The sequence below is a fragment of the Symphalangus syndactylus genome, chromosome 1 (genome assembly GCF_028878055.3).
Source record: "Symphalangus syndactylus isolate Jambi chromosome 1, NHGRI_mSymSyn1-v2.1_pri, whole genome shotgun sequence".
In the NCBI taxonomy this organism is placed as follows: Eukaryota; Metazoa; Chordata; class Mammalia; order Primates; family Hylobatidae; genus Symphalangus; species Symphalangus syndactylus.
In genome coordinates, this window is record NC_072423.2 from 86,154,020 (window position 1) to 86,169,584 (window position 15,565).

Here is a 15,565-nt window from a genome sequence, read left to right on the forward strand (position 1 = left end):
TTCCAGATTCTTTCTTTTTTTTTTTTTTTTGAGACAGAATCTCTCTCTGCTGCCCAGGCTGGAGTGCAATGGTGCGATCTTGGCTCACTGCAACCTCCGTTTCCCAGGTTGAAGGGATTCTCCTGCCTCAGCTTCCTGAGTAGCAGGAATTATAGACACCCACCACCTGTCCAGCTAATTTTTGTATTTTTAGTAGAGATGGGGTTTTACCAGGTTGGCCAGGCTGGTCTCAAACTCCTGACCTCAAGTGATCCACCTGCCTTGGCCTCCCAAAGTGTTAGGATTACAGGTGTGAGCCACTGTGCCTGGTCAGTTTCAGATTCTTAAACAGCTGATTTGGGGACTTAAACTTTGATTCCAAAGTTTACACTTTATACTTGTTCAGCCACTGTTTCTCAAAGATCAATACCTTTGGTTCTCTCTGGATACTGGAAGGCTTCCAACATGAGCCATAGGCTATGTCAGAATCAGCCTCATCCCTATGAACCCTTAGGACATTGTCTTGACTCATGGTTGATAACCACATTAGCCACGTATCTACCTAACATGCATTAACCATTTGCCATGCTGTCAGGCACTGTGCTAAGAATTTTACATGGATTATGTTATTTTATTTAAGAGAGATCACAACTTAGGAAAAGGATATGTTACTGAAAATATTAGATAATTCAAAATTTAGATAATTTGATACTAAGTTTTCCAGAATAATAACTGTAAAAGGTAGGGAGAGAATCTTCAACCATTATAGAATTTCTTGTTTTCATACTATTGTTTATTTTCTGAATACAAAAATTTCTAATATTTCTCAGAGTAGGCGCTCTTAAATTAACTGCTTGGCATGTCAAGACAGCTATTTGGGCTTTTTCATAGTGTCTTATCATATCTAACTTTCATTACAAAGTTATTGATTTTGGAGGGTGTTTTTAGCACTAATGCCATGACTTAATGGATGAACTCTGAGATAACATCATTGTAGAATACAGGAAATATTTTAAATCATAAAGCTGAATGTTAAAATAACAGCACATTAGTCACAAATGTCACTATCAGAATTTGTGATGTACATAAACAATAGCTGATTCACACAATTATGAGCAGTGATGGCAGTTATTTACTTTCGCCAGCTCAAGTGCCACTATCATGTACTGATAGTTATGAGTATAGTTTACAATCTGCTCAGCCCACCAATTTTGAAATTATGCAACCCTTGATGATTTTTTTTAATTTAGGGAGATTTTCAGTTTTTCAAGTTTGTATAATTCAAATTTATATAATATACAGTAGCACCACCTCATTATTATCCTCTTTTATAGATGAAAAATGAAATCTTACAGTGAATTGATCTACTCATTCAAGATCTCAGAAGACCAGAAGTGGTGGTTCACACTTGTAATCTCAGCACTTTCAGATGCCAAGGCGGGCAGATCGCTTGAGGTCAGCAGTTAGAGACCAGCCTGGCCAAAATGATGAAACCACATCTCTACCAAAAATTAGTTGGGGGTAGTGGTGGGCACTTGTAATCCCAGCTACTCAGGAGGCTGAGGCAAGAGAATCGCTTAAATCTGGGAGGCAGAGGTTGCAGTGAACTGAGATCGTGCCACTGCGCTCCAGCCTGGGTGATGCAGTGAGACTCCATCTCAAAAAAAAAGACCTCAGAGATGATAAAGAGTGGAAGTAGGAGTAGACCCCAGTATCTGACTCTAGAACTTGTGCTCGTAACCAAGTTTTCATTTCTCAAAATATAATTACATGTTAGAGAACTCAGTGATGTTCCTTGTCCTGAACTTTTGTTGAAATTATACTCATCCATCCCAAAAGCTCTCCATAATTTTGAATCTTAGGAAGAAATGTTGGGGAAATATGGATCCCCCTTATTCCAAAACAAAAAAAACAACAAAAAAAAACCCTTTTGCAAATTGGGACCTCTCTTCTCTCCTGACCTGCTTTGACGACCAGGGACTGCAGCAAATGGCAGCTTCCATAGAAGCACAGAAGCTTCTATTATTTCCTCCACTGGAGCATGGTCTGCCTACCACATTTGCATATTGACAGGATCTAGTCATAGTCAAGTAACTTCTCTGAAACTGAGAGTCTGCTTCATGTGACCCAGACAAAAGTATAGATTTTAAGCATTCTTCTAATTTCTTGTGTTTTTTTTTTTGAGACTGAGTCTTGCTCTGTCACCCATCCTGGAGTGCAGTGATGCAATCTCAGCTTACTGCAACCTCTGCCTCCTGAGTTCAAGCAATTCTCCTGCCTCAGCCTCCCAAGCAGCTGGGACTACAGGCGCACACCACCACACCCGGCTAACTTTTGTACTTTTAGTAGAGATGGAGTCTCACCATATTGGCCATGCTGGTCTCAAACTCCTGACCTTGTGATCCACCTGGCTTGGCCTCCCGAAGTGCTGAGATTACAGACATGAGCCACCGCACCTCACCCATTCTTCCCATTTCTTACCCTATTTAATCTTTCTCTTGGGCCAGCCACGGTGGCCGATGCCTGTAATCCCAGCACTTTGAGAGGCCAAGGTGGCTGGGTCACTTGAGCCCAGGAGTTTGAGACCAGCCTGGGCAACATGGCAAAACCCTGTCTTTACCAAAATAATATAAAAATTAGCTGGGCGTAGTGGCACACACTGATAGAAGCAGCAAAAATATGCACATACTTGTATTTATGCACATGTAAAAAAGAACATGCACAAAAGCACATGCACACCATCCTCTGGAAGTCTGTGCCAGAGTTTGGGGACAAACTTTATATTCCAGTCCCAGCCCCAATTCCTGAGGAAGGCCTCCTGGGCACAGAGGAGCAGGGAATACATGAGTCTTCATGGGAAGGATCTCCAAGCTAGTCATCACTAATTACAAGCCTTGAAATAGGCTCATCCATCATCCTGGAGCGACAGGCTGGCCATGCAGCCTGCCTCTTGGCTTCCTAGCCCCCTTCCCCATTCCATTCCATTTCTCCTTGAGTGATGCAGATCTGAAAAGCATTTTGGCCAAATATTCAATCCTCTCTAAAAACATAAATATAGGTGTGCCCAGGCTCAGCTGGACACCTGCTCATCTCTCTACACACCCTGAGAGCTCCTGTGAAGCTCCCCAATAGCCTCCACCCGTGTATGAGCCCACTTTCAGTTGGCTTTTACATGTGCCCTACTCTAGCCTTTATTTTCAGTATTTCATTGAAACTTTGCAATAATCCCATTACTGGTATTGTTTCGCCAGATTTGCAAATGAAGAAAAGGAGCCTGTAAGAAATAATTTGGGCTGGGGACAGTGGCTCATGCCTGTAATCCCAACATTTTGAGAGGCTGAGGCAGAAGGATTGCTTGAGCCCAGGAGTTGAGACCAGCCTGGGCAACATGGCAAAACCCTCTCTCTACCAAAATAATACAAAAATTTGCTGGGTGTAGTGGCACACGCTTGTGGGCCCAACTACACAGGAGGCTCAGTTGGGAGGATCACCTGAGCCTGGGAGGTCAAGGCTGCAGTGACCTCTGCATACCACTGCAGTGACCTGTGTTCATGCCACTGCACTCCAGCCTGGATGACAAAGAAAGACCCTGTCTCAAAAAGAGAAAGAAAGAAAGAGAGAAAGAGAGAGAGAAGGAAGGAAGGAAGGAAGGAAGGGAGGAAGAGAGGAAGGAAGGAAAGAAGGAAGGAAGGAAGGGAAGAAGGAAGGAAGGAAGGAAGGAAGGAGGGAAGGAAGGAAGGAAGGAAGGAAGGAAGGAAGGAAGGAAGGTAGGAAGGAAGGAAAGAAGGAAGGAAGGAAGGAAAGAATTTGCCTAGGATGACTCAGCTGGGAAGGGCAGAGGTGATATTCAAACCAAGGTCTGCTAATTGCATACCCCACCCCTGGGTCTTCTCCAGTCTTTCTCCTACCCCAGGACACCCCAATTCACTATCTTAGGTTTAAAGGGCCTGCTCCGTGACTGGGCATTTCCTCTTGGAAGTCCCACAAGTACCTGTTCCTCATCTTGTCTCCTAAGTCAACTTAAAAGTCAAAGTCTTTCAAAACCTTCTTGCTGATCAGTAGCAGGATTGTGCCTAAGAATAGCTACTGCACTCCAGCCTGGGCAACAAAGGCAGAACATGTCTGCTTATAATAGTAATTTTTTAAAAAGCCAAAGTTGGCCAGGTGTGGTGGCTCACACCTGTAATCCCAGCACTTCAGGAGGCTGAGGTGGGCAGATTGCTTGAGCCCAGGAGTTCAAGACCAGCCTGGGCAACATGGCAAAAACCCATCTCTACAGAAAGCACAAAAATTAGATGGGTCAAGGCCGGGCGCGGTGGCTCACGCTTGTAATCCCAGCACTTTGGGAGGCCGAGGCGGGCGGATCACGAGGTCAGGAGATCGAGACCACGGTGAAACCCCGTCTCTACCAAAAAAATACAAAAAATTAGCCGGGCGTGTTGGCGGGCGCCTGTAGTCCCAGCTACTCGGAGAGGCTGAGGCAGGAGAATGGCGTGAACCCGGGAGGCGGAGCTTGCAGTGAGCCGAGATTGCGCCACTGCACTCCAGCCTGGGCAACAGAGCAAGACTCCGTCTCAAAAAAAAAAAAAATTAGATGGGTCTGGTCGTGCAAGCCTGTGGTACCAGCTACTCTGTGGTCCCAGGTACTCAGGAGGCTGAGGTGGGAAGATCACCTGAGTCCCGGGAAGTGGAGATTGCAGTGAGCTGAGATCACACCACTGCACTCCAGCCTGGGCGACAGAGTGAGACCCTGTCTCAAAAAATAAATAAATAAAAAGAACCAAAGTCTATATTAGTCCTAGAGTAGACTAATATAGTAGACCAAATACCATTCCCAAGGGCTATGTGTCAGGGGCTGAGCAGAAAATGCATGGCAACAGGACCACCAGAGTGAGGATGGTTCCTGTCCATGGACCACGATGGTGTGGTCATGGTCACAGTGAGCCTATCTGCCGGCTGGCTTCAGGGAGCAACATCAGAGCCAATTCCTACTCTGCTGCTACAGCCAGACTGTCAGGCCTGGAGCCCCAGTCCCTGGCCATCTAGCTCTGCTTCATCAGAACTGAGTTTACTGGAGATTCCTCTGGGGCCCAGAGTGAACCTCACTAGAACACTTGCCCTCTTGCTGAAATAATTTTAAAAATCTCCTAGAAGGCAGGGACCATATCTTTTTGTCATTATCCTCTGCTCTGAGCGTGGAGCCTGGAACCTACAGAGTTGGCACTCAGTACATATTGGCTAAAATAAAACGAAGCAAAACAAAACAGAGCAAAAATGCATTTCCAGATCCTATTTATTTATTGAGACAGAGTTTCGCTCTGTTGCCCAGGATGGAGTGCAGTGGCACGATCTTAGCTCACTGCAACCTCTGGCCTCCTGGGTTCAAGTGATTCTCTTGCCTCAGCCTCCCAAGTAGCTGGGATTAGAGGCACACGCCACCACGCCCGACTAATTTTTGCATTTTTAGTAGAGACAGGGTTTCACCACGTTGGCCAGGTTGGTCTCGAACTCCTGACCTCAAGTGATCTGCCCTCCTCAGCCTCCCAAAGTGCTGAGATTACAGGCGTGAGACACCAGCCCAGTTTCTACAGATCCTGTTCATTTAAATGCTGCCATTCTTCTAAGTCCAGTGCAATTCTCCAACAGTTTTCTGCTTTTCCCAGCCAATAGCACCTCCTCCATCTTTAGACATAGTGCTGAACTTACACTGCCATGTAAAATCAGTAGCATGTACACAAATATTTGGCTTTCCACTCCAACCACTAGGAAACTCCTTGTGAATCTGATTCAGGACATCTCTGGTCCCACCTATGCCTATAAATGGTCAACAAACACTTTTGATTCAAAGTGTGCAGTGTCTATATTTGAGCAGTTTTGTTTTGTTTTGTTTAGAGACAAAGTTTTGCACTTGTTGCCCAGGCTGGAGTTGGCACGATCTTGGCTCACTGCAAGCTCCGCCTCCTGGGTTCAAGCAATTCTTCTGCCTCAGCCTCCCAAGTAGCTGGGATTACAGGCACCTGCCACCATGCCCGGCTAATTTTTTGTATTTTTAGTAGAAACAGGGTTTCACTGTGTTGGCCAGGCTGCTCTCAAACTCCTGACCTCAGATGATCCACCCGCCTCAGCCTCCCACAGTGCTGGGATTACAAGCATGAGCCACCACACATGGCCAAGCAAAGTTTTTTATTTTACAATGATGACATTAATGTTATTATTTTATGCATCTCCTCTGGAGACCGGTGGAGCTAGGAATATCAAAGCATAGCTTCTCTTAGTCATTATCAGCTAGGGTTTTGCTTTACAAATTATCTTTCAACTAGAGGAATTATACCTCTGTGTTTGGATGGTCTTTCCTCCTTCCTGCTGCCCCGTGTCTTTGATTCTTGGGATCAGGACTCCATGGCTTTAGTCAGAAGGGGTGAAGATGATTCTTACCCTTTAAGTAAGTAAGCACCTGAAGTCTGGAATTGTTCTGGGATTAAACAATGCCACAGCCCTGCGAATTGCCTTATCTACTCAAATAGGCCGTCTAAAGAGAATCTATACTTTGTTGTCGTCCTAGAGGCCTTCTTGCTTTCCGCTAATTTATGTATATTATCTACTGGCCGGGTGCGGTGGCTCACGCCTGTAATCCCAGAACTTTGGGAGGCCAAGGCGGGTGGATCACCTGAGGTCATGTGTTCAAGACCAGCCTGGCCAACATAGAGAAAGCCCATCCCTACTAAAAATACAAATATTAGCCAGGTGTGGTGGTGCACACCTGTAATCCCAGCTACTCAGGATGCTGAAGCAGGAGAATCGCTAGAACCTGGGAGGCCAAGGTTGCAGTAAGCCGAGGTTTCCATTGGTTACTTGGTGTACACCTTATATAAATGAAGAGAATGAAGGAAAGTTACAAAGTCATTTACTCTGTGTACACCCTATGGAAACAGGAGGATATTTCCTGTCACAGCTGAAATGTTTCCATTTGATTTAGTTCTAGAAAGTCCTTAGGTTATCTGCCTCCAGGCCCTATTCTCCTGCCTCAATCATAGATCACTGCAGCCTTGAGGTCCTGGGCTCAAGCTCAGGTCCCACCTCAGCTTCCTGAGTAGCTGGGACCACAGGCCCGCACCATCATGCCCAGCTATTTTAATTTTTTTTTTTTTTTTTTGAGATGGAGTCTTGCTCTGTCGCCCAGGTTGGAGTGCAGTGGCGCGATCTTGGCTCACTGCAACCTCCACCTCCTGGATTCAAGCAATTGTCTTGCCTCAGCCCCCCGAATAGCTGGGACTACAGGCACCCACCACCACGCCCAGCTAATTTTCGTATTTTTAGTAGAGACGGGGTTTCACCATATTGGTCAGGCTGGTCTCGAACTCCTAACCTTGTGATCTGCACGCCTCAACCTCCTAAAGTCCTATTTTTTTTTTAAGAGGCCAGGTGTGGTGGCTCACACCTGTAATCCCAGGACTTTGGGAGGCCAAGGTGGGTGGATTCTCTGAGGTCAGGACCTCTCCCATTTTCCCATTCATTTATTCAAGTTTTAATTGAGTACTTACTTGTGCTAGGCACTGTTGTGGCAGTGGACAAACTGTTCAACAAGACAGACAGAGCTCTTGTTCTCCGAACTTTAATAGACTGGTAATATCTCCCTTCACTTCTCTCCATGTGTTATGAAGTGTCCCAGTGTGTGTAGGGTATGTGGGAAAACAATTGAAATGTGGGGAAATTTTTGAAATGTGGCCATGGAAGAGTGATTTTCTCTTGCCTAAGATTTCCTTAGAATGTCCACTTTGGAGTAATGTGGGAGACAGTCCTGCCCTGGCTTGTCTTGGGGTTTGGGATTAGGTCAGGGCTACTTTATGAAATCAGTAAATTCTCCTAAGAATCCACAAACCAGACTAGTTCTTTCAGTTTCTCCAGGGTCCAAAGAGCTGTAGCTACCAAAAAGAGATCCCTGGCACTAATTAACTGCCAAATGTGGTAAGTTCACCACTAAGGACCTATATTTTCTAAACTAAAATCATGGCACAAGGTCTGAGAAGTCTCCATATTTATGGGATCCACTAAAACTGAAAAGTTTGAATCAAAGCTCTCCCCAAATATATTTGGAGACTAGAACATTGTAGTTATATTCACCAGGCTCATGACCCTAAAACCCTTTGGCTGGCTGGAAATTAGTAACATCTAGCAGTCAATCAACAATTTTTCTAGCTAGGCCAAGGGTTCAGATTACTCCTCCTGAGAAACTTTCATTCCATCTGGGGAGATGTAAAAAGGAAAAACGAAAGGGCACAATCTCTGCTCTCAGGGAGCATCTTGGTCTGATGAGGAATTAGACATAAAATAACCGTAACAGAACAGGTGGTAGGTGCTGCTAGACAGGCAACTCGGAGTAAGTTTGGAAGTCCTTGAGTTCCATGCTAAGAAGTTTGGAATGTATCCTCTTGAAGAAGTTCTGACCTGGAGGAGATTAGAGCGTGTGTTGGAGGGAGTGGTATGTGAATGAACTCCAGAGGGTTCATGATCCCCTTGAGATGTATGCCTGTATTAGTCCGTTCTCACATTGCCATAAAGAACTACATAAGACTCGGTAATTTATGAAGAAAAGAGGTTTAATTGATGCACAGTTGCACAGGCTTAACAGGAAGCATGACCGTGAGGCCTTAGTTAACGTACGATGATGGCAGAAGTCGAAGGGGAAACAAGCTCGTTCTTCACCAGGTGGCAGGAGAGAGAGAGAGCGAGGGGAGAAAGGCTACGCAGGTTTAAACCATCAGATCTTGTGAGAGCTCAATCACTATCACCAGAACAGCAAGGGGTAAATCCACCCCCATGATCCAATCGCCTCCCACCAGGTTCCTCCCCCAACACTGGGAATTACAATTCAACATGAGATTTCAGTGGGGACAGGGAGCCAAACCATATCAATACCGTAATACAAAAAAAAAAAAAAAAAGATTTTTCTAGAAAGAGTCACCCATAGGTTTCATCAGCTTTTTTTTTTTTAAGTGTCCGTGATCCAATAATGTTTAGGAAGCATTATCTAAATACTAGGGGCCAGGCATGGTGGCTCACATCTGTAATCCCAGCACTTTGGGAGGCCGAGGTGGGCAAATCACCTGAGGCCAGGAGTTCGAGACCAGCCTGGCCAACATGGCAAAACCCCGTCTCTACTAAAAATACACAAAAATTAGGCCAGGTGCGGTAATCGCTCACGCCTGTAATCCCAGCACTTCGGGAGGCCGAAGCGGGCGGATCACTTGAGGTCAGGAGTTGGAGACCAGCCTGGCCAACATGGCGAAATCCCATCTCTACTAAAAATACAAAAATTAGCTGGGTGTGGTGGCAAGCGTCTATAGTCCCAGCTACTCTGGAGGCTGAGGCAGGAGAATCACTTGAACCCGGGAGGCAGAAGTTGCAGTGAGCCAAGATTGCATCACTGCACTCCAGCCTGGGCAACAGAGTGAGACCCTGTCTCAAAAAATAAAATAAATTAAAATAAATAAATTCAAGAGAGCCATCATAATTCGGGACACATGAATGATCTGAGGTTTGTGTTTTAGACTTACACTCTGATGGAATGGGAGTTGAAAGGAAAGTTATTCAGAGGATGACACAAACCCTCAAGGGGCAGGGGAATGGAGAGAAAAGGAGTCATCTAAGAGGTAGAATGCACAGGATTTGGGGCAATTTGGGTGAAGGTGGCAGCGAGTAAGAAAAGTAAGGATTAGAATTATGATTGCAACCCTAAGATAAGAGATGTAAAAGAAATTATGATTGACTTTGAAACACAAATTCTTTTAATCTGCCTGGAGATAGAAATAATAGTTTCACAAATCAAACCCCAGGTATCTTCTGATCCACAACGTCATCAGGCAGTTTGTCAGAATTTCATTTTAGTACATGGTGTGTTCAGTTAGGAGAGTCAGATACACTATCATCCTCTAAATCATGTGACTCACAGCCAGAAATTCTGTAAGATTCTAACAGCCTAGAGTAATTTGTTTATCAGTACTTGAGATCATGTTTCATGGGACATTCCAATCTGCAACCCATGTTGCATGGGCTACTCCTCCTTACTGGCACAGCCAATGAGGAAGGGTAAAGATGATCCTGTGATGGTTTTCAGCCTAAACAACTGTGTTATGCTTTTAATTGTGAAATAGAATCTAAGAAGAAAAGCAGGTTTGTGGGGAAGGTGAAGGTAAGACAATGAAACTGGGTTTGGGCAAACTGCATCCAAGACATCTCTGTGACATTTTATCAGTCAGGAATTTTTTTCGTTATGAGTGACAGAAGCCAGCTGAGACTAACATAAGGAGAAGAGGAAATGTTGTGGCTTACATAATTAAAAACTCAAGAGGGCCGGGCACGGTGGCTCATGCCTGTAATCCTAGCACTTTGGGAGGCCGAGGCAGGCAGATCATGAGGTCAGGAGATTGAGACCATCTGGCTAACACAGTGAAACCCCGTCTCTACTAAAAATACAAAAAAATTAGATGGGGGTGGTGGCAGGTGCCTGTAGTCCCAGCTACTTGGGAGGCTGAGGCAGGAGAATGGCATGAACCCGGGAGGCGGAGCTTGCAGTGAGCCGAGATTGTGCCACTGCCCTCCAGCCTGGGCAACAAGAGCAAAACTGTCTCAAAAATAAAAAATAAAATAAAATAAAAACTCAAGAGGTTCACCTGTAGACATGGCTCTATCAGGTTCCCAGGCACCTGTCTCTCTCCATCTCTTGCCTCTGCTTTGCTCTGTTATGTTGGCATTTTAGGTAGATTTTCCCCCATTCGGCAGCAGTTATGGCCATCAGCAGTTTCAAGCTTTGTCTACCAGAGTAACAGGGATGGCAATACCACTTTCCCAAAGATTACAGCAAACATCTTAGGCCTAATTGTGATTGACTCTGATTGGATACCCATCCTTGATCCAATTATTATGACTTAATTGGCTAAGTCTGGTGTGGGTGATAGCCTCTAAGACAGCCCCCAGTGATCCTACCTCCTAGTAATCATGCCTTTGTATAATCCTCTCCTCTTGAGTAACTTACTTCTAACCAGTAGAATACGGCAATGTGGAGAGGTTGTCACTTATGTGATTAGGTTACAAAATATTGTGACTTCATCCTGCTAGTGGACTCTCTCTCTTGCTGGCTTTGACAATGCAAGCTTTCATGTTGGAGAGGCCCACATTGCAAGGAACCTAGCATGGCCTCCAGCCAACAGCAAACAAAGAACTGAGGTCCACAGTCCAACAGCCCTTGAGGAACTGGATCTTCCCAAAAACTATGAAACTGAGCTTGGAAGCAGATCTGATCCCCATTGAACCTTCAGATTAGACCCCAACCCCTGGATGACACTTTGATTGCAGCCTCATGAGAGACCATCATCAGGGGACCCAGCTAACCTCTGCCCAGATTCCTGATCCACAGAAACAGAGAAAATAAATGTGTGTTGTTTTAAGCTACTACGTTTTGGACTAATTTGTTATGCAGCAATAGACAACTAATATATCTGGATTGTGTGACTGTCCCTGAAGGGGCAGATGAGGCCAGTCTCATGTGAACCATGTGGTCTGAGGTCAGAGAATAGGTGTCTTCCCAAAGGAAAACTAAGGTGTAGTTACCAGAGGGGGATGGAATATCTGGGCAGGCAAAAGCACCAGCTGCTCACCTCACACATTTTTTGGGAATGTAAGGAGCTGGCAATACAACTAGAGATATAGATTTGGCAGTGATTCATGTATGGGTGATTGTTAAAACTGTAAGAATGGATGAAATTTCGCCCAAAGAGAGGAGAGTCAAGGACAGATCTCTCAGGAATGGCAACAATTAAGGGGCAGATGGAAAAAGAGACAAAGGTGATTAGGTGAAGGCAGAGGTGTAGGAAGACATATGTTTGATGTTGCCCAAATTCAGCTTAGTTGGCTGGTAAGACACACATCTGAGGAATTGCAACCTGCTGTTAGAAATCTGGGTCTATATGAGTGACTGTTGAAATCAGGCATGTGGATGATTTTGTTCACCGAGAGAGTATAGATGGAAAAGAAGACCAAGGACTAATCTACACAGAATCTGTATATTTAGGCAACAAGGGAGTAAAGAGGACTCACAGGAAGGGAGCTGAGAAGGAACAGTTGGAGAGGTAGGAGGGAATCCAGGAGAGGCCAGTCTGCCAGAAGCCATGGGCATTTCAAGACTGATATAGTCAGTAGTGGCAAGTGCTAAAGAGAGGATGCATGTGATGAGAACTGAGAGGAGAATGGTGGATCAGTAATAAGGAAGTCATTGGCATCCTAGTAGGAATCATTTCGGTGGAAATTGAGGGGCAGAAGTCAGATTGCACAGATTTAAGAATGAGAGAGACATGGGCTGGATGTGGTGGCTCACATCTATAATCCCAGCACTTTGGGAGGCAGAGGTAGGAGGATCACTTTAGGTCAGGAGTTTGAGACCAGCCTGGCCAACATGGTGAAACCCCACCTCTACTAAAAATACAAAAATTAGCTGGACATGACGGTGGGCACCTATAATCCCAGCTACTCAGGAGGCTGAGGTAGGAGAATCACTTGAATCCAGGAGGCAGAGGTTGCAGTGAGCCGAGATCACACCACTGCACTCCAGCCTGGAGTAAGACTCTGTCTCAAAAAAAAAAAAAAAAAAAAGAATGAACGAGTGAGCCATGAAGGAGAGATAATATAGAAAGCTGACTAGCATTTCGAGAAGCTTCACACAGGTTGAGGGAAGACTTGAGCATATGTACAGACTGAGATGAAAAGTCTGGGCTTCGTCCTTCCACTCCCATCTCGGAGTAATTTCAGTTGCGTTTCTTGAGTTCTATTACATCTTTCTGAGATGGCAAGGTCTAAAACTGCCCATAAATTTAGGAGTTGGCAAACTTCTATTGTAAAGAGCTGGGCAGTAAATATGTCAGGCTTTTGCTGGTCGTATGGTCTCTGTCGCAAACACCCAACTCTGCCATTGTCGTGGTTGTAGAAAGCAGCCATAGACAATGTGTAAACAAGTGAGCATGGCTGCGTTCCAATAAACTTTATTTACCAAAAAACAGGCAGAGGCAGGATTTAGCCCTTGTGGGCTGTAGTTGGCTGACCCTTGCCCTAGGTTTATGGAAAGGGATTAGAGATGCAATTAATGGGGCAATTGATGGAGTAAAGGATGACAGCTAGACCTCAAGGAAAGAGGTTTACCTCAGAAAGAAGGTACTTACGTCTACCTGGGCACCTGTCACAGTGTGACTTTTCTCGTTTTTTTTTTTTTTTTTTTTTTTTTTTTTTGAGACAGAGTTTCGTTCTTGTTGCCCAGGCTGGAGAGCAATGGTGCGATCTTGACTCACCACAACCTCCACCTCCCAGGTGCAAGCGATTCTCCGGAGTAGCTGGGATTATAGGCACGTGCCACCAGGCCCAGCTAATTTTTGTATTTTTAGTAGAGATGGGGTTTCACCATGTTGGTCAGACTGGTCTTGAACTCCTAACCTCAGGTGACCCTCGGCTTCCCAAAGTGCTGGGATTACAGGCATGAGCTACCGCAGTCGGCTGTGACTTCCTCTTTATGTGTCTGCCTTGCACTCTCCTCAACTGCGAGCACTTTCCGGGCCGGCAGTGTTTCCCAGGAATGATTCCAGAGCCTTTCGTACAGGTAGTGCTCAGACACTGCAGCATTTGAGAGAAGCAGGATGGTAAAGGTGAAGAGGCACCTTACTGTGGAAGGAGGGGAAACGAAAGTCTCACATGGAAAAGCCTCTATCATCATCTCAAGTGAACTGGGAGCTGTGTTAGCCAGACACAGTGGCTCACACCTATAATCCCAGCACTTTGGGAGCCTGAGGCAGGAGGATGGCTTGAGCCTAGGGGTTTGAGACCAGCCTGGGCAACATAAGGAGACCCTGTCTCTACAAAAAAATACAAAAATTAGCTAGGTGTGGTAGCATGTGCCTGTAGTCCCATCTAGTTGGCTGCGGCAGGAGTATTGCTTGCTCTCTGGAGGTCAAGGCTGCAGTGAGCCATGACGGCACCACTGCACTTCAGCCTGGGTGACAGAGCAGGACTCTGTCTCAAAAAAAAAAAAAAAAACCCATGTGTTACTAGCAATTGAGTTACCTACCTCCACTGATGTTTAAGCAAGGAGGCAACTCTCTCCAGCGTTTCAGATTCAGTCCTTCCAAGAGGCAAAGGTTTAGGGCAGATGGTCTCCCTGTCTCACATTTATAGTATTCTATGTGATACTTTCTATTCTTCAAGACTCAGATGCTGCTTCCTCCAGGAAGCCTTCTTGGATTCCATTCTCCTTTGGGAGCCATCCTTTTTTTCTATGCGATTTACCCAAATAGGCATGGAGGGACCCACATATGTATATGACATTGGAGGTTAGGGAGGAAGCCAAAGGAAGCACCTCCAGAATAGTCTTGGATTGCTGTGGGGGTGGTGGGAAAGGGAGGTTCCTGCAAAGCCCAGGTGCATTCTGAAACTCCCATAAGAGGAGTGAAAAATGTGGAGGTGGGGTAGGGTGGCTAGGAGCCAAGTAGCTCCTGGGTGCATTTTTTACACTCCTGTAACAGGTTGGACCATGTCTAGCTGTTCCTGGCCTCCATTTTTGACTCTCCTGAGAAGGGGTGGGGCCATGCAGGGGTTTGGAAGGTGGTGAGTGAAAAAGGAGGGTCCGTCATGCAGCTCATACCTACACACTGGGAATCCAGAGATAGGAGACTGAAGTGAGAGGCACCAATGAGAGTCCATTCTCTACTGGGCAACTGGAGCCCATTTTGCCCAGGGAAGGATGTTTGTGGAACACAGACTGGCCCGTAGACTAAGGCAGAAGAGGCAGAGAGCTGAGCATGGAGGCCCTGGGGCAGCTGAATGAATAGTTGAGCAGTGTGTCTTGGTGAGGAAAAAGATAAAAGTATGTTCAAGGAAAATGATGTCTTTGGAGCAGAGTAGAGGCTGGAGAGATGTGTCCAAGCCCTCCATGATCTGTCCCAGCTGCCTTTTCTTCCTTTCTTTTTTTTTTTTTTTTTTTTTTGAGACAGAGTCTCGCTCTCTCACCCAGGCTGGAGTGCAGTGGCGTGATCTCGGCTCGCTGCAAGCTCCGCCTCCCGGGTTCACACCATTCTCCTGCCTCAGCCTCTCCGAGTAGCTGGGACTACAGGCGCCTGCCACCACGCCCGGCTAATTTTTTTGTACTTTTAGTAGAGACGGGGTTTCACCGTGGTCTCGATCTCCTGACCTCGTGATCCGCCCGCCTCGGCCTCCCAAAGTGCTGGGATTACAAGCGTGAGCCACCGCGCCCGGCCGGCCTTTTCTTCCTTTCTATTCCCCTTCAGACACCCTAGGTTCCCACTGAATCTCCAGCCAATCCCACCATTTCCCCACCTCTCAGCCTTTGTGTTGTTCTCTCTTCTTGGCATTTCCTTGTCTTCCTTTCTCCCATCTTCTTGTGTCTAAATACTTTCTATTCTTCAAGTCTCAGATGCTGCTTCCTCCAGGAAGCCTTCTTGGATTCCATTCCCCATTGGGAGCAATCCTTCTTTTCTCTGAACTCCTTATATCTCTCACCAGAGCAGTCATTTAGCAATGTCTCCTAGTAGTA